Source organism: Cyanistes caeruleus, chromosome Z (genome assembly GCF_971803275.1).
Source record: "Cyanistes caeruleus chromosome Z, bCyaCae1.hap1.1, whole genome shotgun sequence".
Classification (NCBI taxonomy): domain Eukaryota; kingdom Metazoa; phylum Chordata; class Aves; order Passeriformes; family Paridae; genus Cyanistes; species Cyanistes caeruleus.
The window spans coordinates 51,393,321-51,418,095 of record NC_141732.1 but is presented as its reverse complement, the minus strand read 5'-3'; the positions used below and the strand labels follow the sequence as shown (position 1 = coordinate 51,418,095).

The following is a 24,775-nucleotide window of genomic DNA, read 5'->3' as shown; positions in this document are numbered from 1 at the left end:
GCTCTGACACTGCAGACAGTAGAGAAGGTAAGGACAAAAAGCCCCCAAAGTGAAGAAGCTGTGTCGGACATTGCATTCCTTCACAAACAACAAACTATTGTGGGGAAGGGGAGGAGGATGAGAGGAGTAATAACCTTCATTTTCTTCCCTACTGAAGAAGTATTATGCTACCACTACGAATGTGCCAACTCCAAGTAGTGAAGACAATCAATTTCATTACCTTATACAACTCTCCGACAGAACTAAGAACTTTCAAATCAGTATCAAAGTGTTTTCCCAGTAGGTAGAAAATATATCTAGATATACCCATAGAAATGTCTAGAACAATGAAACCAAGAAAAATGGATGATAACCCTTACTGCACCAATTGGATAGATACTTAAAAGGAAGGTATATAATTAATGAAATTGTTTTAACCTTTCAGTGTGATTCTGGCTGGAAAAATAAATCACTGTTTTTGAAACACTCAACCTATTCCCATCCAGACAGGTTTGGTTCAGCTACAGATACATTTATATCCTAATTGCATCTATGAATTTTTTCATAGGGATATAACAGATATCTTTATGGCTGCTATAGAGTTATTCTTGTTTGAATCAACTCTGAGACATCACAGCTCTGTTGAGACTTTTTTTAGTTTCCAAAAGATAGGAAAGATGCTTCTCTTCATGAACATAATCATTAGCAAAAATGATCTAAAAGATATTCTAAGAAGTATTTCCCTTTTCTTTATACTTCTTTACAAGTCCACAGTTTGAAATAGAAAATACTTCAATAGTGATCCTTTTTGTAATGAGTATTCGGGGCTCAGATAATCAATGAAGTCTCTAGGTAATTTTAGAATTTTTAAACATTCAGGTCCATTTATCAGGTACAACATCTGCTTGAACTTATCACATGCAACAATTAAATTAGTTGTTTCAATTTTACACAACTGAAGGCACTGTTTTGATCTCCTTTTCATTTCCCAGATAGCTGTATTTCTTTTGAAGTTGATGGTTGAGCTATAAATACACAGCTGGTCTTTGTTCTCTATTTCCCAATATATGCAGATTAGCTGGAACTAATAGCCGTAATTCCGGCTAGGCTTCTAGTCTACTGCTGGATGTTGGGAGATCATGTACAAATTGGCCAGATGCTCAAATCTCACACCAGAAAATCTTTCAGTCCAAGGAACCCAGCAGAGCAATTGCTGTAATCACTACCACTCTATTTTTCTGTCTTCTATAGCTGTAAACCTGAAGTAAATGGAAAGTTCAATTATGCTGGCCAGTATAAGGATGTGAAGCATACAGACTAGTAACTGGGTATTTATTTTCTTGCTTTCAAGTTACTTATGCTTCTATTTAAAACTGATGAACATCAACACATAAAAGAATGATACATGATATATACATGAATAATGCATGATGCATAACTTTAATTAATTTCACTTGCAAATTAATGTTTTTAAAATTGTTATACTAAGAAAAGTCAGAATATATAATGAATATTATATTTCTTATACTCCATATAGTAAACCATACAGTCAAATATTTTTTACATTGAGAATTGGATGAAATTTCTTGAAACAAACTCGACAGGTGTCATGATACACTCCCACTGAAATTGAAAGTTTTCCCACCAGTTTATAAGGAATCAGTTTGAGAAAAGTAAGTTGCTTATCTATTTTATACAGTTTTCACTGCTCTAACTAGAAGCACTTTTCAAAAAGATATATTTCTATTGACAAGTTTGTATATATAAAAAAAAATTCAAACATATTATCCCTTTCCACAGTTTATCTAGACTTTGTATACTGAGTTTTATTCAAAACACATGTTATTTTAGCTTCTATAATAACAGACAAAAAAAATATGTATGTCTGAGGCAATGATATATTTTCAATATGTATGCATGTAGGTTGTTGACTTCATACAGCACTGAAACTTAGATGTGGATTGTGTTCTCTCATCACAATTAATTCAAGTTAGAAACTGACAGCTGGGCATTTGTATTTTCACGTGAAGCCTTGAACATCTATCCACTAATAAAGATTAACTAATTAACTAAAAAACAATTTCCTCTTTTTTCACCCTAAATCAAATTGCATATAGCCTCCTATAACAAAAAGGCTTGCAAACAATCACTTTTCTAAGGAAACTAAATGAGCAGCTACAATTTGGTAAAAAATAATGCCTACAGAATAGAAAAAAAACCCAACCTAAACTTTTGCACTTAAGAATCTGACATTCCTTCAATTTGTTGAAGACATCATCTCTGTCTAAAGACAAAATGAATCACAACTACCAAGGATAAAAAATTAAAATTTATTAAATTTTAAAATTTAAAATCTATTTATAGGCTAGAATAAAATATATATTCAAATTCAAGTCCTGTGGTCTCTCAGTGTAGTACTATTTAACTACATGGTGGCTTTAATGTGCCAGAAACTTTTATTCCCTTTGATATAGCAATTAATCAAAAAAACTTTGTCACATATAAAAGAAAATGTGAATAAGAATATTTTACTACTAAAATTAAGCTTTTATAAAGAAAACCCCAGACAAGAATAAGCAAAATAGTCAGCATCACTTAAGTCTATTAAAACAATGTGAATGCCTGCCTTCTTTGAAGAAGGCCATAGATTCACACTTATTCACATCAAAAAGCTTCTACAGTGCACTGTGGAGCTATTTTGGCTAACATGAGCTAAACTACTGTTCTGGAGTAATTATAAGACAACTACTTCCACACTTTGTAGAAGTGGGGATGCAAAACTGTTTTGGCAGCACTTGTTAATTCCCCAGAACTCCTTTCTAAGAGATATTCATGGACTGAATAAGCCTGATGATTTGGGGGGGGGAGGGGGGGGTTGTGGTTGGGTATTTTTTGGGGCTTTTTGCTTGCTTTGGGTTTTAGATCTAGTGCACATGAGTTTTCCATGAGATACTTCAGCAAACACATATTTATTTTCTCCATAAAAAATACTGTGCAGTAAAGAAAGAAAGACAGACCTTTTAATTCCAGATTAATTATTATTGGAACCATTATGGTGCCTACAAGACTAACTTCAGGTGCTTAGTAGTATTTTCCTTTATAAACCCTATAGCATATTGGTTTTATCCTTCTTTTTGACTAGTTTTTATTGAATCTTATTGTTTTATAAGTTGCTATATTCTTATTATTATTCTTATTGCTTATTCTGTCTTTAACCAGCATTCACTCTTAAAGTACTATGTTTAAAAATAACTGTGATCATGTTCAATTCCCTACCTCTGTAGATTTTCAAGCTCTTTTTAACTTCTACAAGCTGCTGCAATTTTTAGAAGAAATAAATCAGGGAACATGAAATCTAGGTTCTGTGGAATTATTGGTAGATATTACTTTTAATGGGGCTTGGTTCAGTAAGTAAAAGCTTAATGTAGTTGTATAAATAACTGATTCATCCTATCTTGTCTTAAGTTCTTTTGGGGTTAGGTTTTCTAATTCTCAGTTCCATTTTAATTCAAGGTGAAGTTCAAACTCACACTAGATTTTTTGGAAATTTAATTCCCTGATGAATTATTCAACTTCTAAAGTATCTAAAGATACTGTGGTTATTTTAATAGCTTTGCTTGTTACTGTGAATCAAACCTTCTTTCTTGTCTTTCTTGAATGTCCCAAAATGTAGTTCAAAACATAATAAAAGAAGAACATTTGGTTTGTAATTATAGGGGAGTGGAAAAATACTTTCTGACTAGAATTAGAATTCCTGGAAATAAGATTTTTATTGCAAATACTGCTAGAACCTTTCTGTACTTGTGCTGCAACCTGGACAATATTATGACAAGCATTATGCATGGAAGACATACAGTGTTATGCTCTAGAATATCCACAAACTAGCAAGGCATTCTACATAATTTACTTTTATGAGTTTAAATTTCAAATTAATTTCACAAAATTAATGGTTTGGGAAATTATTATGGGAAACAATAATTTAGGGTTGACCTTTTTTGAGCTACCTGTTACTTGCTTGGTTTAGCTAGCAGTGTCTTTAATTGAATTTGTCAGCAACAAAAATATGTGTGCTAACAGCTGCTGACTTAAATTTTATAATTATTGTTATTACCTTAGATAAAAATTCAAGCAGGCAAAAAAAAGAAGGGTACTAGAACAAAGTCACCTACAGTAGCACAGAGTAAATGTCTCAGTGAAAAAGTTTTAATACTAATTGCTTCTTCAGAAATTTATTTCTGCAATAGAACAAACTGTGACAAATTTTTGTCATTTAGTGAAAAAAATCACAAGCTATAAATGAGATGATGTGGGCAAAAAATTAATATATGCGTGTTATTTCTTTAGCCAAAGGTTCTTATTATCATGAGAAAAAAACACTTTTGAGTTCAGTCTTGAATTCTGCAAATCTTGGCTGTTTCTTACCAGTTCAGAAATGCTTCTTGTAAGGTGCTGCACATGGGCAATCCCTAATGCCAACACAGGCTGGTGGGGTGAACAGATGGAGAGCAACCCTGCCAACGAGAACCTGGAGGTTCTGTTGGATGAGAAATGATCTTGCAGGCAGTTTCTGGTTTGTATCAAAAGTGGTGTGGCCAGAATATTAAGGGAAGTTATTTGATTCTATACCTGTATGCTGCCTTGTGAGACCCCACCTCACAAGTGCTGCATCCAAGTCTGGGGTCCCCAGCACAAGAAGGACGTGGACCTGTTGGAGTGAGTCCAGAGGAGAGCACCAAGATTATCAGAGGAATGGAGTACTTTTACAAGGAAAGGCTGAGAGAGTTGAAATTGTTCAGCCTGGAAAAGGGAAGGCTTTGGGGTGACCTAATGGTTACCTTCCCTCCCAGTACCTGAAGGGAACCTACAAGAAAGACAGAGAGAAACTATTTGTAACATCTTGTAGCGACAGTGCAAGGGGGAATGGCTTCATACTTCAAGTGAGTAGATATAAATTAAATATTAGGGAAAAATTCTTTGCTGTGAGGCTGGTGAGGCACTGGAACAGTGACCCCAGAGAAGCTGTGGATGCCCATTTCTGGAAGTGTTCACAGCCAGGTTGGATGGAACACTGAGAAACCTGATCTAGTGAAGTATGTCCCTGCCCATGGCAGATAATTGGACCTAGCTGACTTTTAGGGTCCCTTCCAACCAAAACTGTTCTATGATTCTATAAAATACAGACCTCTTCTTTGTGCAATGAATTATAGGAGTAACATCAATACCTGCTTTTTTTTAAAGGTGGTATTATGAAAATCTTGAATTAAAATACAACAAAGCAATGAGACAGCTGAATTTGTATAGAAACACATTATATCAAAAAATGAAATTCATTTTCAGATAACTAAGTTCTCACCTCTAAATATTTAAAAGATAATTTTCCATTTATTTTTGAGGACGGAGCTCTGGGGATTTGTTTGTTTGCTTGTTTTAAAGTATCTCTTTGTCATTAAATCATGTTGCAAAGAGAGGAATCATGAAATGTATCACTGTCTAGTCTGAAACAATTTTTAGAGAATAAAACAGCAATTTTCTTCATATGCACTATTTTTTTCACCCCATCAGACAAACTATTTCATAGCTTCTTTTTAATGGTGTTTTTGCCTAATTCCCTGATTAAGAAGTAAAGAAAATTTTACATGTTATTTCTAAAGAAAAAAATTTTGAGGAAACATGATATTCACCAAGGAAATTGAATGTATGTGAAATTCTCTCCAACTCCAGTTCACATATTGAAATGAATTCAGGATCAGGCCTTCAGATTTTCCTAGATAGGATTCTTTTTTGTGTTATTATTGCTGCAACTTTTCCCTTTGTAAACGGATGTATTGTTTAAATCTGGCTATTGAGACATAAAAGCACTGTATGCTATTGGGAAAAATTGATGTTTACCGTATTTATATGTGGATAATATGGGACTTATCATAAGCATTAAAATAAAATAAGTACCAGTCAGCCTACTTTCAACAAATTTGTTTCATGGCTTCACTAGCCCATATGAATGAATTATATGAACTGGTACACAATTAATGACAAAATATTTCAGAGAAGAACTCTATATCCAAAGTAATTCTTCTTCTCTCATTTTTCTTCAGTTATAAATCTTGTATTTTGTTTAATATATTGCAACAAATTAGGTTAACACATTTTAACCTCTGCGGCTGAAGAAAATAAAAGTGCTATTGTATTACAGTTTTAGAACTGTCACCATAATTGCTAACCCATCTTATAAACAATTTCTCATCATTTTAGAACATTCTATTTCAGGGGTATAGGGTTATGTGCTATTGCCTATAAAATTGAAGTTTATGTATGAAAGACATTCTGTTATAAGGATACAAAACTTCCGGATTTGGTTAGGCTTTTTTTGTTTGGTTGTGGTTTGGGGATTTATTTATTTGTTTGTTTGGTTTGGTTTGGTTTTGGTTTATTTGTTTGTTTGTATATTTGTTTTCAATTTTGAGAGAATGCCATATCTAACAAGATGTTGTACTTCTCAGAGATTAAAGAAATTTATGAAATATTTTATGAAATATTTTAAGTTATGAATTATCAGAAATAACAATTAACAAATATAGAAAAATACTACAAATCTGGTCCTGTAAACAGAAAATGCAAACAATAATCCAAGCAAAAAGTTGATGCCAATGCATTCTTTGCTGCCATTCAGAAATTTTAAAAGGCTTTTAGCAAATTAAAAATTAAAATGCATCTTATATATCTATATGAAATCATTTTCTATTCTGCAGGTGTTTTCAAAAATCAGTTTCTACCAGTAATAGTTGTATAATGAAAATGTGGAAACTATGGATTTTAAAAACATATGCAGGAAGGCATGACATCAACCTGTTAGGGGCTTGCTCTGTACTATGGATGTGAATTTCATGACACAAGTCATGTCGCACATCATAGTGACAGCGTGTTCCTTATCAGAAATATATTTCCATTCATCTGTAAAGATGAAAGTTTGTGAACACAAACACTTTGAATAAATTACTTTTGCCAAGTACTGATATTAATCTTCACCCCAAAATAGGTAAAACCAGAAGAATCTACTCTTCATGATTTCTAGTCAACATCAGTATAGTATTGTCAGAGGATCCAGCTGTAACAGAAATCTGCTTATTTTTAAGCAGTAAAAAGGTATTTTTATTATTTTATATTTTATTCCAAGCCATCATCTATATTATTATAGGAAATCAGAGCTACATTCATGAGTCCAACAAGGGAAACTAAGTATAGTTGTTTATAACATCAAAGGATGGTGAAAGCACAGAGCAAGCAAAGAAAAGGATTTTTGCCTTTTTGGAATCTTGAATATTAAGTCAATTGTTAAGATATTATGTACAGATTTTTTATGCAAGACTTCAGAAAAAAGTCAGACCTGTCTTGTCTTTTTAACATATATGTTATCAACTATTGTGTCACTCAACATTTCTGTTCATGTTTACTGAAAGACTAGTTGTAGTGGTTTAGGTTTGCCAGTTTGAGTTTCCTGGCCAAATAATGTAGTGGGTTCAGCACTGGCTAAAATCACCAGTGCACCTACTAGAATTATTTAATCATTTCCTGCTGTGAGATATGAATTAGGAGGAGGGCAAAGCAGGCTCAGAACTTAAAAGGTATGAAGAAAACTTTATTAACAGAACTAAAAGAATAATAAGACTCAGAATAAAACCTTCAGAACATTTCTCCTCCCCCTGCCCAACTTCTTTTCTTTCCCATCTAACAATGTAGAGACAGAACCTGGGATTTTCAGTTACCACCTCTACAATAGTCTTTCATTTATTCTTGTAGGGAGGGGAGTTTCCCTCACTGTGCCGTGGAGATGTCTCCACAAGAAACAGTTGTCTTGTAGCTTTTTAATTTCCACAAATAGCAGTAGGCCAGAAAATCTGCAATTGTGAAATTCCTCCCATTTTCACACCATTCCCACAGCTGACTTCATGGGCCTTGTTAACTTATGAGGTACTGTTTTAATGATGAGCTGTACAAAATCAAAATACAAAAATCTTCGTCTCTGGGAACAGAGGTCCTCTCTCCCTGGGGGCAAAGGGTTTTCATCACTCTCATGTCTCTCTGTTCAAACTTCTCATGGGATCACAGCTACTTCAATATCTGCTTTGCTTCATTATGGATGCCTCTGCTCATGTCTACAGTTTGAACACTCCATCGCCCCATACTTTCTCATGAATTAAAGGGCATATTCTAGTCCCTAGTATATCATAGTCCATCTGCATGGCCTTACCAAAAGAACTTTCTGCCCAGTAGTAAGGCATTTCCTTATTCTCCTTCCATCTGGGACTTGACACCTGTTTCAATGACAATGTCTTCATGTTGTTTCTCTATGTATTTTCACACTATCCTTTTCTCTCACTCAAGAGAGGATCAATGTTTTGCAACTTTCATCTGTGCAGTGGAAGAGTTAATATCTCACCCAGACCTGTGGATGGTCAGGATAGTTCCTGCTGGGCAGTAGCCAAAGGAGTCACAGTGATGGATTTCACAGCTGGGGATGTGCCAAGATCTCAGGGGGCTCAGCCAGAACAGTGGCAGCTGCTCTGGCTGCATGGCTGGTCTCTGGCTCCCGCTTCCTTCAATTTCAGCCGTGGGCTGATGACTTCCCCTCTCTTTGCCTGGCAGCTGCTGGGGCCACATAGGGCCACAGTGGAGGGGGCCTGGCCTGGCCCAGAGCCACTCCTGGGGCTCAGTGGACCCCAGTTTGGCATGGGCCAGCAGTGGGACAAGGCTTAGTGTCAGCAAGATGTTAGCAGCCACAACCCAGCCCAGCCTTGGCTGGGGCCCCATGGCCTCCCCTCCCCCAGCCTGGCCACTGCAGGGTCCAGCCTGGCCCCACCAGGCTGCTTGGGCTGCAGCGGAGTGGGGCCAGCCTGACTGGCACCCAGTTACCTCTTCAGAGCCAGAAGCAAAAGAGAGATTTCCTGGGCTTGCCCGTCTTTAAGTGTGAATCTCACAGAGGTGGATCCAGCTTTTTAAATGGTTTAATAGGTTGTCAGTTCTCAGAACTAGCTATTGGTTTTTGCCAGGCACAAAGGAAGTTCTTAGCAGTTTCTTTCAGAAAAATAATTTCTGTGGGTAGCTTCTTCCCTCCTCACCAAATACCAGTTAATGCAAAACCAGCACACTAGTGAAAATTTGATTAAATTAAACAAATCTTAGATTTTTTTTGAGTGGTTAATAAACAGAAATAATTAAATTATTATATATTCTCTAACATAAAGAGAAAACACCGTATTCTGCATTTTAATGTTTCACAATGGCTTATGTTACTCAGAATTGTATGATGACACTTAAAAAATCTTAAAACACTTAAAAATACTTAAAAAAAAAATAAGTTTAACATCTGCAGTAACAATGTGAATAGTTTTCCTGCTTTTCTATTTTGGAATGCCTGCCTTTACTAAAGATCTCTAATGGCTGCTTCAAATGTGCAGGTAAAACATGGTCTATGATTATTTAGTAACATTTGTTCCTCTAAAGAAAGTCAATTTTCTCCCAGGATCTGACCAGGAAATAATAAAAAAGAAACATATGGGAAAATAACTGCACAATCTTGTTCACTGATTCACAACAAATGCAATGCTCTGAAGAATCAAAATAACAACACTGAGCATTATAGAAGTAGTGAAGGTGCATTTGAATTCAAAATTGGAATGATAAATGAAAAAAATTACTCTGGATGTGCTGTCTTAAAAAGCTTCATATTGTATTTCACAACTTGCATAAGGTACAACAGATTTTCAGCCTCTGTCTATAGAAAGTTTATCACTGTCCTAGATCACATGGTAATGAATTAGTCTTAGTTTTAGACATAAACCTACTTTCACAAAGATCAACTATACTAATCTATTAAAAAGAAATGCGTTATAAAATACACTTCCAGCAGGTTCCTGACAAAAACAGATAGCTTCCTGTCACAGGTAGTGAAGGATCCCAAAAGCAATAGTGTGCTGCTCAACCTCATACTAACAAATAAGAAAGGCCTTCTTGATGATGTGATGGTTGGGTGCAGCCTTAGCTGCACAGCCATGAGATTGTGAAGTTCAGTATCCAATGAAAAGGTATCAGGACAGTTAGTAAGATTACAGCCATCAACTTCAGGAGAGCTAATTTTGGTCTCTTTGGGGATCCTCTTGGAAAAGTTCCAGATGAAATAGGCCCTGCAGGGAAGAGGGCTCCAAGAAAGATGATTGATTTCCAAGGATCAGTTCCTCCAGGCTCAAGAGTGATGCATGCCAATAAAAAAGAAATCAGCTGAAGAGGGCAAGAAACCTCTGTGAATGAGTAAAAACCTCCTGTCATCTGTTCACTCAAGAGATGTAACAGGAGATGGAAGTGAGGTTAGGTCACTTAGAGGGAATATAGAGAGGTGATCAAAGTAGAAATGAGACTAGAAAGGCCAAGGCACATCTAGAATTACATATGGCCAAGAATATAAAGGATAACAAAAAAAGCTTTTCAAATACATCAGTTACGAAAGAAATGAGAATATAGGCCCGTTGGTAAATGGAGAGGAACCCTGCTAACAAGTTGTAGAGAAGACAGAGTTACTGAGTACCTTCTTTGCATCAGTCTTCACTGATGAGACCAGCCTCCAGGAACCTCTGACCCAGGAGATGAGGTTAAAATAAATGTTGGATGGAAAACTTCCCCTTGGTCACAGAGGATTGGGTTAGAGTCAGAAAAACATGATATCCACAATGCCATGGGCCCTGATGGGGTGAATCTACAAGTGCTAAGAGAGCTGTTGGACATCCTAGACAGGCTGCTTATGACCATCTTTGAAAATCATGAAGATCAGGAGAGGTACCTGAGGACTGGAATATAGCAAATGTCACCCTGGTCTTCCTAAAGGGCACTCCCTGGGAGGACCCAGGGGACTACTTCCCACTCAGCCTCACCTTAATCACTGGAAAGGTGATGGAGTGAGGGCCTCGTTCCGTACTCTGTGTCACCCACATGGAAGGCTAGAAGCTGATCAGGAGCATGGATTCAGTAAAGACAAGTCATGTTTGAGCAACCTTTCATAATGAACCAAGTAACCAGATGAATGAGGAGAGAGCAGTGGATATTGTCTACCCCAACTTCAGCAAGACTTTTGACACTGTCTCTCACAATGTCCTCATAGACAAACTCAGCAAGTGTGGATTAGATGAGTGGACAGTGAGGTGGATTGAGAACCGTCTGAATGGGAGATTCCAGGGAGTTGTAATCAGTAACACAGGGTCTGGCTGGAGGCCTGTCACTAGTGGTGTCCCCAAGGTTCAATACAGGTCCAGTATTGTTTAATTGTTCATCAATAACTTGAATGCAAGTTATTGATGCAGGGGAACTGCTGAGGAACTGCCTCCTCAGCCAGTTCATGGATGACACAGAGCTGGGAGGAGCGGCCTAGACCACAGTGGGCCGTGCAGCCCTTCGGAAGGGCCTTGATGGAGTGGAGGGATGGGCAGAGAGGAGCGGTCTGAAAATCAGAAAAGGCAAATGCACTTTGATTCTGATTCTGATTCTGGTTCTGCACTTGGGGAAGAACAGCACTGAGCACCACAACTGGTTGGGGGCTGATCTCCTGGGAAGGAGCTCTGCAGACAAGGAGCTAGGGGTCCTGGCAGACAAAAAGCTGTCCATGAGCCTGTAGTATGTCCTTGTGGCCAAGAAGGCCAGTGGTGTCCTGGAGTTCATTAGGATGAGCATTGCCAGCCGGATGAGGAAGGTGATCCTGCCCCTTTACTCAGGCCTTGTGAGGCCACCTATGGAGTACTGTGTCCAGGCCTCCTCAGTTCAGGGAGCTATGAGAGACCTTGGAGGGGGTCCAGTGGAGAGGGATGATTAAGGGACTGGAACATCTCGCTTACAAGGCAAGGCTGGGAGAATTGGGCCTGTTCAGTCTCAAAGAGACAACTGAGAAGGGACCTCCTCAATGTCTGTAAGTATCTGAAGGGAGGGTGATAAGAGGATGGAGACAGGCTCTGTCAGTGGTGCCAAGCAAAAGGACAAGAAGCAATGGGCACAAACTGATACACAGGAAGCTCCACATGAATATGAGGAAGAACTGTTTCACTGTGTGGGTGATCGTGCCTTGAAAGAGATTGTCCATAGAGTCTGTGGAGAATCGCTCACTGGGAATATTGAAGAACCATTTGGATACAACCCTGTGCAAGGTGCTTTAGGATGACCCTGTTTGAGCAGGGAGGTTGGATCAAATGACCTGCTGTGGTCCTTTCCACTCTGACCCATTCTGTGATTCTCAGTAAACTTGTGTTATTACTCAATTATCTCAATTAAATTGTGATTATCAACTAAGTACATGAAAATACATAAAAATCAACTTGATTTAGAAGGATTCTGATTTTACACATAGTTGCATGCAACCACTTCTATTTTCAGACAACAAAATCTTTTTTTTTATATAAGAATTCTAATATTATGTAAATCTGAAAATTAAAACCAGAACATTAACTAGAAAAACATTAAAATCTACTAAGCAAAAGATTTTAGCAAGGTATTATTTATTTTTTATTTATGCTTCTAAAAAATATTTTTCTCTGCCAAGAATACATAGAGGAAAATAGGCCCTTCTGCAAAGAAGTTTTGCCTAATTCCACAAATAACTTTTCTCTATGAATTATATATTAATCTTTATATATTAATTATTATAACTAATTTTATATAATATAATTATATAATGTATAATAACGGAGCCCTAACCAGGCAATAAAGTCTGTTGAAACAGTACAGGATCTTAAAATGGCTTTTCTGAAATCCTAACATGTAGGAAAATTGGTGAATATATTCACTAATTTTTGAACTCATAATTATACAATATACATACAATATTTATAATAGAAGATAGATATATATGTATAACAACAGATTGCACTAAAAATGTTCTTTAAAAAGTTTTGCCTCTCAATAAACTGACTTATGATAAAAAGACAAGTACTACTAACATGCCAAAATTAGACCACAGATCCTGTGCTGCATGAGTTAAGAATTACCTTGTTGTGAAAAGCAAAATTATTGTTGCAAAGAAGCAACATTTTAATTTGGATTATATTATTATAACCTTTGTTTTCTAACTCTAGATTGTCTTTTGTGAGTCACCTACTATGGTTAGCATACAGCTTCTGAGAAATTCTGACCTATATAATATATTTCCTTGCACTACTATTTGCTCCATGTTGCATATTTGGGAGTGATATCAATATTTTCTTGGAAAGAAAAATACAGATTAAAAATGTTTTCCATTTATTTTTAATGAAAATTATCTTTAATGATTATGTAATGATTATGTAATGATAATGTAATGTATGAAGAAAAAAATCAAATACTTTCAATAGATACCTGACTAGTCCATGAAGATTTTGCTTATTCCAGTTTCTATCCCCACAATGAAAGAACTCCTAAAGAACTAAATTACTTGAAGCACATACAATTTTTTGGACAAAAATATTTTCATTGGTAATGTTTCTGTACTCCATTGAGATTTTTTGCAAGTCCATTAGGTTGCTTATTTAATCACTATTCCTTCATTAGAAATGACTCCTTTCCTTATGTTATTCTCAGTTTCAGGAAGAATGTTTTTATGAATAATATAGATTTTTTATCAAAAAAGGAGGTTCTTTTTTCTTAATTCTAAGGTTGGTTAAGTGATTAAGTGAATTTTGTGCTGATGGTAAGTAGCTAAATGAACCAGAATTTTTTAACCACAGCTACAATATTGTCTGATGTGTTCACTTTTTTTTCCAGGGCTCCTCATCCATCTTGAGCCACAAGACTCAAAACTCTTATTGACTTATGGTGCATTTCACTTTGAATAGATATCTGATCTTTGACCTTTTTGTTGTGATTGCAAGATGTGAATTATTGTCATAACGTGCAATTTTTTTTTTTTTAATATAATTCTTTATCCTCATCATTTGAACTTATTCTATCATCACATTTCAGGTAGCCAAATAACCATCAAACTAAAAAAATGTTCAAACTGAACAAATCTAAATTGGCTTCAATAATATGACCTAGAGGTTAAAACTTGCATATTCTTATTCTAGTTTGCCATGCTATTGAACTGATACTCAGTGTTAAGAATTTTAATACTCATATATTCTTATTAATATGAATTCCATCATAAAAGGCTTAAAAAATAATAATTGCCTCCTCTAAGTCTATGATCAAAAAAAAGTAATAGACCACATTTTATATGCCTGTATCTAGAGTTTTCATCTTTTTCATCAATCACAACAAATTAGTTCTAAATAATGAAGACGTATTGTCTCCTCTTGCATGTATCTTAATTATCATAAAAGTGCCGCAGACATATCTCTGTTCATCCAAGTTTAAATATGGAATCTGAGACACAATGAAGTCTGAGGGACATGCTTTATACTTCTGCACTACAAAAGTTTCACCCTTAAGGAGAATTTTATATTGACATTTTCAGGGCTGAAACTGTGCTCATCAAGCAGAGGAAAACAAAGCACTGAATTTCTGTTTAAAAGAAATCAATAATAAAAGAAGAAACCTCTATTCAATTTTCATCAGATTTTTCTATGGTTATGAAGTTTTGCTAAAGTGCTTTCTGTGAGAGATAATTTGCACAATTTGGATTTATTTTTTTCCGTAATAACTGAAATGAAAATGAATGGAAGTTAAAATATTGTATATTAACATATACCTATGCCAAAAATATAGAATTCTTAAAATAACACAAATGTGAAACCACTGAAACTTTGCTGTAAATTTGGCAGGGTGTTTTCTTCCATTTTTAATTTCCCATTGTTTTTCCATTGCTATTAATTTCTTCAAGGAAATGTCTTACATTTGATAAAGTGACAAGATTACAGCCTAGGAAATTATATTTATTTCAGATTAACAATCTTGAAGAAGTGGGAATCTAGCCACAGGCAATCAAGAATTATTTAACTGTGAAATATAAATATTAATAAATAGTTCACATTTATTTAAAAAAAAACAAACACACAGAGACTGCAGAAATAAATTAATTTGTATTTTTAAAATATTACTTTAAGAATGCAAACTTGTTCTGAGAATGTATTTATTAATTTGGGTAAAATGCATTACTGCATCTGAACTACTTATATTTTTATAGTGGGAATCACCAACACAAGGGGATAATTTTATTACTTCCAATAAAAATAATTTATGTTTTAGCTAAGAAAATGAGATAAGAGGATCAAATGACATGATTTAGATCACATTTTAACCTGTTGCACATTTTTAAAGACAAGGAAAAAAAAAATCCTTGAAAAGGAAACTTTGTATTAAAATGGAATTTCATTGTTGGTATTCACTTCAAAAAATAGACGCTGCTTGTATGACTTCAATTCTTTTAGATGACAGTGTAGTTAGTGACATTATACTTCAATGATAACACAAAGAAAAAGTCACTCAGAGGACTAATTAGAACAAATATGTGCCTGGTTTAAAAGTAACAGACTATGGGTTGGGCCAATTTCATATATTAAAATCAGTAATAATTATTCTTGTTTACTTTGTAAATTCTCTATATCAACAACAATACAGCAGATAATTAGAGTCTGTGCTGCATCAATGGTCCTGTCTCTGCAATTGATAAACAAAATGTAATGACCATTTCTATGTCTGTAAAATATGAAATAAGATACAACTTTATTCTTCTCAGGATTTAGAGTTTTGAAAATTTTTCTTGCACTCATTAAATTCTGGAACACGAATCTTTTTCATATAACAATTATATATAACGACAGTTGTAAAACTATTCTTGTACATTGTATCTAGCTTAGCAAAACCCACATGGTGTTTCACTGAAAGATGAAGATTTTTTTTACCCCAGCACTTGAGTTCCAACTGTAGCACAAACTTTGACTGAACAAAAAATCATGGTATATTAAGGCTGAGAGATATGAGATACAATTACCTGAAATATGATTAATAGTCTTTGGGCCCATCATTATTCAGAACTATTTTAACACCTAGAAATAATAACCATTGTTTCTCTTGTCTCTGCTCAGTATTTAAGTACAAAAATTAAAAGTAATCCTATTTCAGATAGAAATTTCCAGTTAGAGAGTATTATATGAGAGTTACTAGAGTGTTGCTAAGATCAACAGAAGCTATGATGTAATTACTGACCTTTTAAATCTACAAGCCTTCTTTGTAGTCAGAAAAAGGAAAAACCTTTAGGGTTTCATCATACTCTTATGGGTGTGGATACAGAATATTCTGGAAGAAGTCTGACAAGTAGTTGATAAATAGATTTCTGAAATTTGTAAAACTTACAATACCTAACATTTCTGAGTGACTTGTGCTCTACTAAACTAATTACAATAATCATTCAGATTTCCAGATGTGTAGGAACCTAGGATTTCTGGAAAATAGGAACTGAGCATGTAGGAATCAACTCCCCTGTTCTTATGACATAAGGTTGATCTGTAAATACAGAAATAATCTGACACCTCTATGATTCAGACTTCCTACATATGAAATCAATCACAGATTTACAGTTTAGGAAATTTGCCAAGAGAGACTGGAGGACAAGTTTGTCAGACACTGAAGGACCTTGTTATAGAAGTTAAATCTGAAATGACAATTCAGCTGATCAAAGTAATAGATCTACACCAACTTACCACCTCACCAGAATGTCCTCATAGCACAGTTAATGACTGGAGGATTAAAAGTGTAAGACTCTTCAAGATTTCCCTGAAAGAGAAAATCAAACATCATTTATTTGCTTTTCTACAGCAACACAAATAAATTCTGCTAATAAATTCTTTTTCAAGAAATAGAAAAATTAAATACACTGATGATAAATAACTTCTGCAAACAGTAATCATTGAAAAGCAGCAAAACAAAGTGGAATTTCTAGAGTAACTGTGATGTGAAAGAATATAAGTCATAATCATAAACAATATTTTATATTGAAATTATCTGTATTTGACTGAAGTGGTTATGAAACAATTTTGTTCCAAACACATTGTTTTATTCATAAACACTTTCTTGTGCTAGAACTAACCTGGTTTCAATGTATTTTTTTTTGTGCAAAAATACTGTTTTATAACTGATCTTATGCTATTAGCTTTTTAAATACATCAAACCAAAACCTGCAGTACTTGCACCAACAGTATGTCATTTGGTAAATTACATTAAGTATAAGAAAACAGAACTGTAGGCTTTTCATTTTCAATATTAAAGTTATCTCTTCACGTATCTGAAACCTGCACCCTATGGATTTCCATCTAATGTATGCATTTAGCTCTTTCTCACTAGCAGTCAAGCTTAAGATGTGAGCCTGTGAAAACCTTGTGATGTTCAACAAGGCCAGATGCAAGCTCCGGCATCCCAAGTACAGGCTAAGTAGAGAATGCATTGAAAGGAGAACGATTAAGGGGCATTGGTTGATCAGAGGGAAAACACAACCCAGTAATGTGCACATGCAGCTCAGAAAGCCAACTTCAGCCTGGGCAGCATCAAAAATTGTGTTCCCAGCAACTCAGGGGAGGTGACTGTTCCCCTCTACTCTGCTCTTGTGAGACCTGACCTGGAGTGCTGTATCGGAGTCTGGGGCACCCAGCAAAAGAAAGACATCAACCTGTTGGAACAAGTCCTGAAGAGAGACACTAAGTTGACCACAGGGCTGAAGCATCTCTTCATGAAGATGGGCTGAGAGAATTGGGGCTGCTCAGTCCAGACAAAAAAAGGCTTTGGGGAGAATTTGCAGCTCCTTCCAGTATCTGAAGAAGACTTTCAAGATGGTTGGAGACAGACTTTTAACAAGGGCAAGTAGTAATAGGCCAAGGGGTAATGCCCTTAAGTTGAAGGAGTGTACGTTTAAGTTAGATATTAGGAAGGCATATGCTGTCCAAAGAGGCTGTGGACTTCCCATCTGTGAAAGAGTGCAAGGCCAGGCTGGATGGGGCTCTGTACAACTGGTCTAGTGGAAGGAGCCCCAGGCAGGGGAGTTAGATCTAGAAGATCTTTAAGGTCCCTTCCAATCCTAACCATTCAATGAGTCTATGATTCTGTGATCTTTGGGGCAAGACTGGGAGAGGTAGAACTGTTCAGTCTGTAGAGAAGAAGGCTCAAGGGAAAACTCATCAACATCTGATCAAACTGATCAAACATCATCATATAAACAACTGAAGGGAAGATGCAAAGATGGAGTCAGGCTCTTTCATTTGATGTCAAATGACAGGACAAAAATCAATGGAAAAAAGAAACACAGAAAGAGCTCTATGACTATCACAAAACAGCTTTTTTAACTGAATAGAGTTAAAATATAATATAGTATTAATACAGTTTTACTGAAGCAGTTGTCTAGAATTGACTGTGAAATATTAATCTTGGAAATATTGAAAAGCCATCTGGACATGGTCTTTCTTGGTTAATCTGCTTTCAGTAGCTCTGCTTGAGCACAGAGGTTGGCCCAGATCCAATATTGACCACTCTGTGATACTGCAATATTTTATACACAGCACTCATGAGTTTGTATTTTATCCACTCACCCAGCAGTCTGGGATTGATAACCACCTTCCACTTTTTTATGTGTCAGTCATAACATTCAGAAGTCACAATATTGCTAAATGATTTAGGAAAGAATAAAAGTAAATAGCAATAAATGACCACCAATGATCAAGAATATTTCACCCTAAAAACTCTCTTCCCTGAAACTATTCTATTTTTGTCATAATACAGTAACAGTTTCAGTGGTGGGTTTTTTTGCTTGTGTTTTTTTGGGAAGGGTTTTTTTTGAGGGGGGGTTTCATTTGTTTGTTTTTTTTTATTCACTGCATATGAAACATGAAGGCAGTTGTTGAAAATAGACAGGTAGAGAACTTTTGTTACACGCAAATGTTTGGTAGTATAAAATACAAGGGGAACATAAGTTTCAAGCATTTATTTAATATGATCTTGCAGGGCCTTCAAATGTGATGAAACATGGTTGTATATGACAATGGACTGAGTTAATAATTTTTATGTCAGAAGCATTTCACTATTGGCTTTATTTTCCACACTCAGACTAGAAGCAGAGTGAATAGAAACACACAAATAATAATGGTGTCAGTGCTGAAGGCTTAATGACATGGATTAAATTAATACCTTGAATACATATTTTGATACACATACACCAGTTAGTATTTCCTTTATATCTATAAAAGCTTTTTTTTTTCACTTAAGTTGCTTAACTAACCATCTCATCATGGGAATTCTGATTAAGCAATATGAACTCATAAAATATGTCCTGAAAACTGGTGCACTATGCATTGTTCCTTTTTCATAAAAACATATGCAAATATAAGATTCTTCTGTTCTTTGATCAGTTCCCTTTGTTACTCTATACTATGTATTTTTGTTGTCTGTACTGAATTTGTTTGGTCAAATTACATGGGCTTTCATCACTTGAAAATTTTGAACCCATTCTTTTGTTGCAAGACTCTTTTCAGCTTCAGCACTTTCCCTTTTTGTTAATAGTACTACTGTTCACCAATTTTTTCTTAAAAAAAACCAGCAATTCCAACCACAAAAAGTGAAAATATTGCCTAAAAGATATTCTTAATATTCTAATTCGTTAAGCCCAGTTTATATAGATTAATTCATGGTTATTTTCTTGAAGATTCTGCGTACATTTAAAAGGAAGAGGAAGAACTATTCAGAGTTGTAATAGAGGGACAGAATTTGAGTAAGACTAACTCTTTCCTATATTTGGGGGCATGCATACCTTTCACCTCCCTCTTTCCCTGTACTGTTTCTCTCTAACTACCATTCCATGGCTCTTCTCCATTCATCCGACCACTTTGGCTTTCATCTCAGTATCAAACTATCAGTGTATCAGTATATCAGCACAGATTTGTGCTTAAATCATATATGAATAAGCCTCAAAAACTGACAAAATCAACAGCATATCTGAATATCATAGGGTAGCTCTGGAAACGAATCTATTTGGTTTCCTAAAGTTGCCAAAGCAGAAAAATCTCTATCACTGGGTACTGTTTATTTAAAACAGAGAAAAAAAAATAAAAATAAGAGGATGGTGGGTTACATTGTTAAAAATATCAAGGAAATAATACTGCTATGCAGCCCCACAGGATCAATAGGCTTGTCCCTTCTTCAAAATAAAATAACTTTTAATGTTTTTACAAAAATACCCCTTCCCGTAACAAATCTCTTGTGTCTCCAGAATCTTTATTGCCTGTATTTAAATATAGAATATAAGAAAGCAGATGTCACAGTTCCCAAACTTTATTTCTAAATCTGTGTCACACTATGCTAAAAGCTCTTGAGAGAAAAGACATATTCTGTGCTGAGTGGCTGCCAGTGGACCTTGGAGGCAGATGTTGCTGTTAGACTGTGTGACCATAGCCTGTGTCAGGTTTGTCACTGGTAAACTGAGTTGGCTGTCTTCTATCATGTCACTAACATGCCATATAAATAAATTAATTGAATAATACTGTGAAACCATGTGAGTCTATGGGAATAAAGGCAACTCATTTCAATTTGACCTCATTAAGGCTAATTCTCTTGAGGCTGTCCTTTAGTCTTCATAATCACTCTTGTATTGAAATAATGAAAATGGACAGTCATTGTATTCCATACCTTACGTAGGCAAAAGTAGCTGCTAATATCGAACAGATAGAATATCTTCCTGTAATGTTTTTCTGCCCTGTACACTGTTATTCCCTTGACAGAGTCCATGTCAGCTCAGCACTGCTACTTAGGAGAAAAAGAGTCTCATTTTCTGCAAGTTTACCTTTTTCATGGCAGTCTGATAGATGTTGCACCTAGACAGGGAAAGGGGCAGAAGCATATGATTTGGTTCGAGGCATTTGAAAGTCACAGCCGTGTGCAGACAAAACTCTTTAACAACAGAAAAGCCTCTTAGGACAAATGACGCTGTAGTCAAGTCCATTTTTTTTTTTTTTTTTAAGAGAAACACTCTGGTTCTATATGTGGATATGGCACAGAATAGAAAATGAGGTCCTATATGGACTCATGAACAAGCCACTTCTCTGCTCTGGAAAGGAAAGAAACACCTGCATCCAAATCCAAACAAATCAAGAGAAGAGAGGAGAAAACTAACTCAATGCAAACAACTGTCATGCTAGGATAGCCTAGCTCTGACAAACACCATTTAGATGCTGGAAACTTGCACCACCATAACATTGTCCACAACATTAGATAACTTCAAATTTAGATTATAAAAAGTGTGTAGAATTTTTTTAAAGATGGAAGCACTGAAAAAATAGAATATCGGGTTCATTATATGCAGGAAAGGTGAGCTAGAAGTTGAATCCTCTACAGGCTGGAGGTACTTAGTCTGATTTAGAATTATTGTCAGAGACTAGACTCCATGCTTCTATCATTTTACTAAAAATGCTTAAAGGGATGAAAGTTTGCATAAAACATTGGTATATGCCTTAAATTCTCCTTTCATAAAATTTATTTTCTGCCATAGAATTTAAAGTGATTTATATTTAGGATTTTTTTTTTTTGACAAAAAGATTATATTGTGAAAAATTGTTTTCTTATTAAGAGCAATTTTCTCCTTGCTGAAACAATAACTGCCATCAACAACATCTGACAGTCATTGTCAGGATGTGTGAGCACACCCTGTTTACTGTCATCCTTACAAATTTGAAGTGTGAAAAATATGTATTTCTCCAATAAAGTTTAGAGTATAATATTTCTTACCTAACCAATTGCTTTTTTCAAGAAAGAACATCAAGATATTTGTCTTTGGCTTTGAACAGAAAATTGAAAGAGGAGGAAAAATATTCACCACTTGAATTAAAACATGGAAGTGTGAAGAATGATATCAAAATCAGGATTTTCAATATTCAGAAAATCTGATACCTAATTTAGTTCAATTAGTTTCCTGAGAAAACAAAACTACAAAGTCTCTCTAAAAGACTAGATGAACCAGGAGAAATAAATATTGGTCTAAAAAGCCAGAGTATTTCCCACTTCTAGAGGTAGTGATGAATGGTTATGGACATGAAGGATAATGAAAAGAGTTGATTATTAATTTTGTATCTGATGTGTTTTATGAGAATAGAAGATATTTTTCCCTTAGATATTTTCTGAATATTTTCCTGATCCCTCATTCCTTATTAATCCTGGCCACTCAATGTCATCTCTGTATTTAGTCCAGAAAGACAATGGCAGATGTTGGAGCTAAGAGAGGCCTATTAAGACCTCTCACTTGCCTAATCTTATTCTCACAAACAGACTGAAACACAGTCTCCCTCTTAACGATACAGCACTAGCAGGCAGTCTTCCAGGAAGGATTTTACAGCCAAGTAAATCAGTGTTCCTTCTCCTGTAAAGTCATTCTCAGTAGTATTGCTATTAAGAGGTAGCATGATGGAGAATAATATCAAGAAACATGGCATTGCCCCAGTGGGAATGTAGTAGGAAGCAAAATAGAGGGGTTTCAGGCTGCTATTTGGAAGAGATTTAAGCTCTAGAAAACAGGACCCTGCAGAGAGATAAAGGGAAAATGCGTTTAACACTTTTTCACCTCTTAGGATAGCATCAGGTTTTTTTTCCCTTGCATTTTACAAAGTTTGACAATTTCCATTCCAGTGCTTCAGCAACCCACGCTGTAAAAAGAGCTCCTAAATCATAAGAAAAAATTAGTAGAGCAGATCTCTAAGAAAATAAATGCTGGTAATAATAATAATAATAATAATAATAATAATAATAATAATAATAATAATAATAATAATAATAATAATAATAATAATAATAATAATAATAATAGTAATAAACAGCAACACTAGCATTGCCCTTCACGAGACTGAAGTTCCTGTCAGACTTATCTCAGGCTGAGGTGAAAGCAGCTGCCATGGCCAACCAAGGGTGACAAGGGCTAGGGCAGTCCTTAAGGCCTGGCCAGCGGCAGGGCCCCACTTCTGCCCTCATGTCCAGCCAGGGCCCTTCCCACCGCCAGGTGCCCACGTCTGTCCTGCCCATTCCCTCATAGCACTGCTGCAGAGCAGTGTGACTTCCCTACCACCACTGCAGCTCCTTCCCCTGCTGGGGAATGCACTCCACAGGCACACTGCCCAGCCTGCTGTCTCCACAGCTCCCAGATTGTCCTCCCAGGCTGTCTCCACCTTCCTAAGCCCCTGTCTGTGTGTGGAGGCCGCCTCCCAAGGCCCAGCCTTAGTGAAAGGTGCCACAGCTGTGCAAGAGGCTGCCCTGCAACCCGCCCAGCTGAGAGCTGTGGGTCAGGACTCACAGAAGTGCTGGAAGCTATTGTCAGACACTATGAGGCCTTGCCTCACGGATGTGCCAGTGCCTTCCGCCGTGATTCCCCAAAAGCCAGCTGCAGTGGTGCCTAGCCAAGAGCCTGAGGCTGTGCCTGTGGCTGCAGCTGAGCTGGTCATCTGGCTTAACTCTCCTCCTGGTCCCTCTCACTGTGAAACTCTGGGCTGACCCATGTCTCTCCACCTCCCTGCTGCCTCCAGGGATTCCTCTTAATTCCGTAACCCAGCCCTGGCTTCTGTGGCTTTTGTCATAGGCCCCTGCTCCTGCCCAGGCTCCAGGTCCCACCACAAAATGAAAAATAAAGAATAAAATAAAATAAAATTGCAGTTCTTCTTGTGTAGATGTGGAACAAACATTTCCTCCTTGAGAAAAATTTCTCTGGATACACCCTTTGAAAAAAATTTGAATTTTCCAATGTATTAAAAGTTTAATCATGGTCTTGCTTCTGCACCAAGAAATTTACCTGAGGTTTTATGTTTTGGGCTTTTTTTTTGTATTTGGAAAATTATTGCATAATGATCTGGGTGCACTGACATCAGCTTGTCTCTTAATTGTTCTATTATCAAAACATTATCAAATAAATTCCCATATTTATTTTTTTACAAAGCCTCAAGATTAATATATTGACTAGTCAGTAAGCTTTCTAAGGTGAAAACTGTTGACAAACATTTTCTCAGAGTTCTAGGCATAGAAGACATTGAAGCTAAAATGACCATTTAATATGAACTAAATTGTGTCTTGGAGAAACTGTGGTAGTAACAATGCTCTGTATTTGAAATACAGCTAAAAGTTATTCTTTTATGAAACCCACCAATATTTTTGGTCTAATTAGGAATTTTATAAATAAGATGAATATACAAATTTCCCTCTGTTACTGCCCTTATTTTTTTATCCACTTAAAAATATTTTGTTTCTGTGGCTATTTTTGTTTTCAATGCCTTTTGTTTAAAAATTATTTTGTCATATTTTTTCCTTTATATAGCTAATAGAAATACTACTCAACAGCATCTGACATTTAAGAGAATGGGATATTATCACACAGAAATTATTCAGGAATGCCTCTAAAATAAAAAGGAAAATCTGTTTCTAATGGGTCAACTTATATGTCACCCAAAATTTACAAAACAAGTATTGGTGAGATGAATTAATAAAAAGATAAAAATTAATGGTGGGTGGAGTGAACCCACAAAAAAAAACCTCTGAAAATTTTTCTCATCTTTCTTCTGGTCATTCACCAAGAATAAGACATATCCTGGAACAGGACTGCAGTAAATTTTTCCCTTTTGTGCAATGATTCTACCTTTTGTTGTTGTTTTTAATTCTGGTTTTTTGGGGGGTTTTCTTCAATCTTCTTCTATTGTCTAAATAAAATGTGACATACTATTGGAAATTTCAAGTGAGTACATATGAGAAAGTTATGTTTTGTAGGAAAAAAATAATATGTCTATTAAATGTTTCACAGTTATACAGAACATTTTTCAAAAATTTAAATATATAAATAGAATTCCCCACT

At 35.7% G+C, this 24,775-nt stretch overlaps 1 protein-coding gene across 2 annotated transcripts in view; it reads right to left on the bottom strand.

The window, feature by feature from the left end:
- Positions 1-24,775, bottom strand: part of PTPRD (protein tyrosine phosphatase receptor type D) — a 1,176,387-nt gene that overhangs the window by 913,849 nt on the left and 237,763 nt on the right. For both annotated transcript variants that reach the window (XM_086870058.1, XM_086870064.1), the window contains exon 3: positions 16,623-16,695. The gene's annotated coding sequence lies outside the window, so the exon portion shown is untranslated. The remainder of the gene's footprint in view (positions 1-16,622; positions 16,696-24,775) is intronic.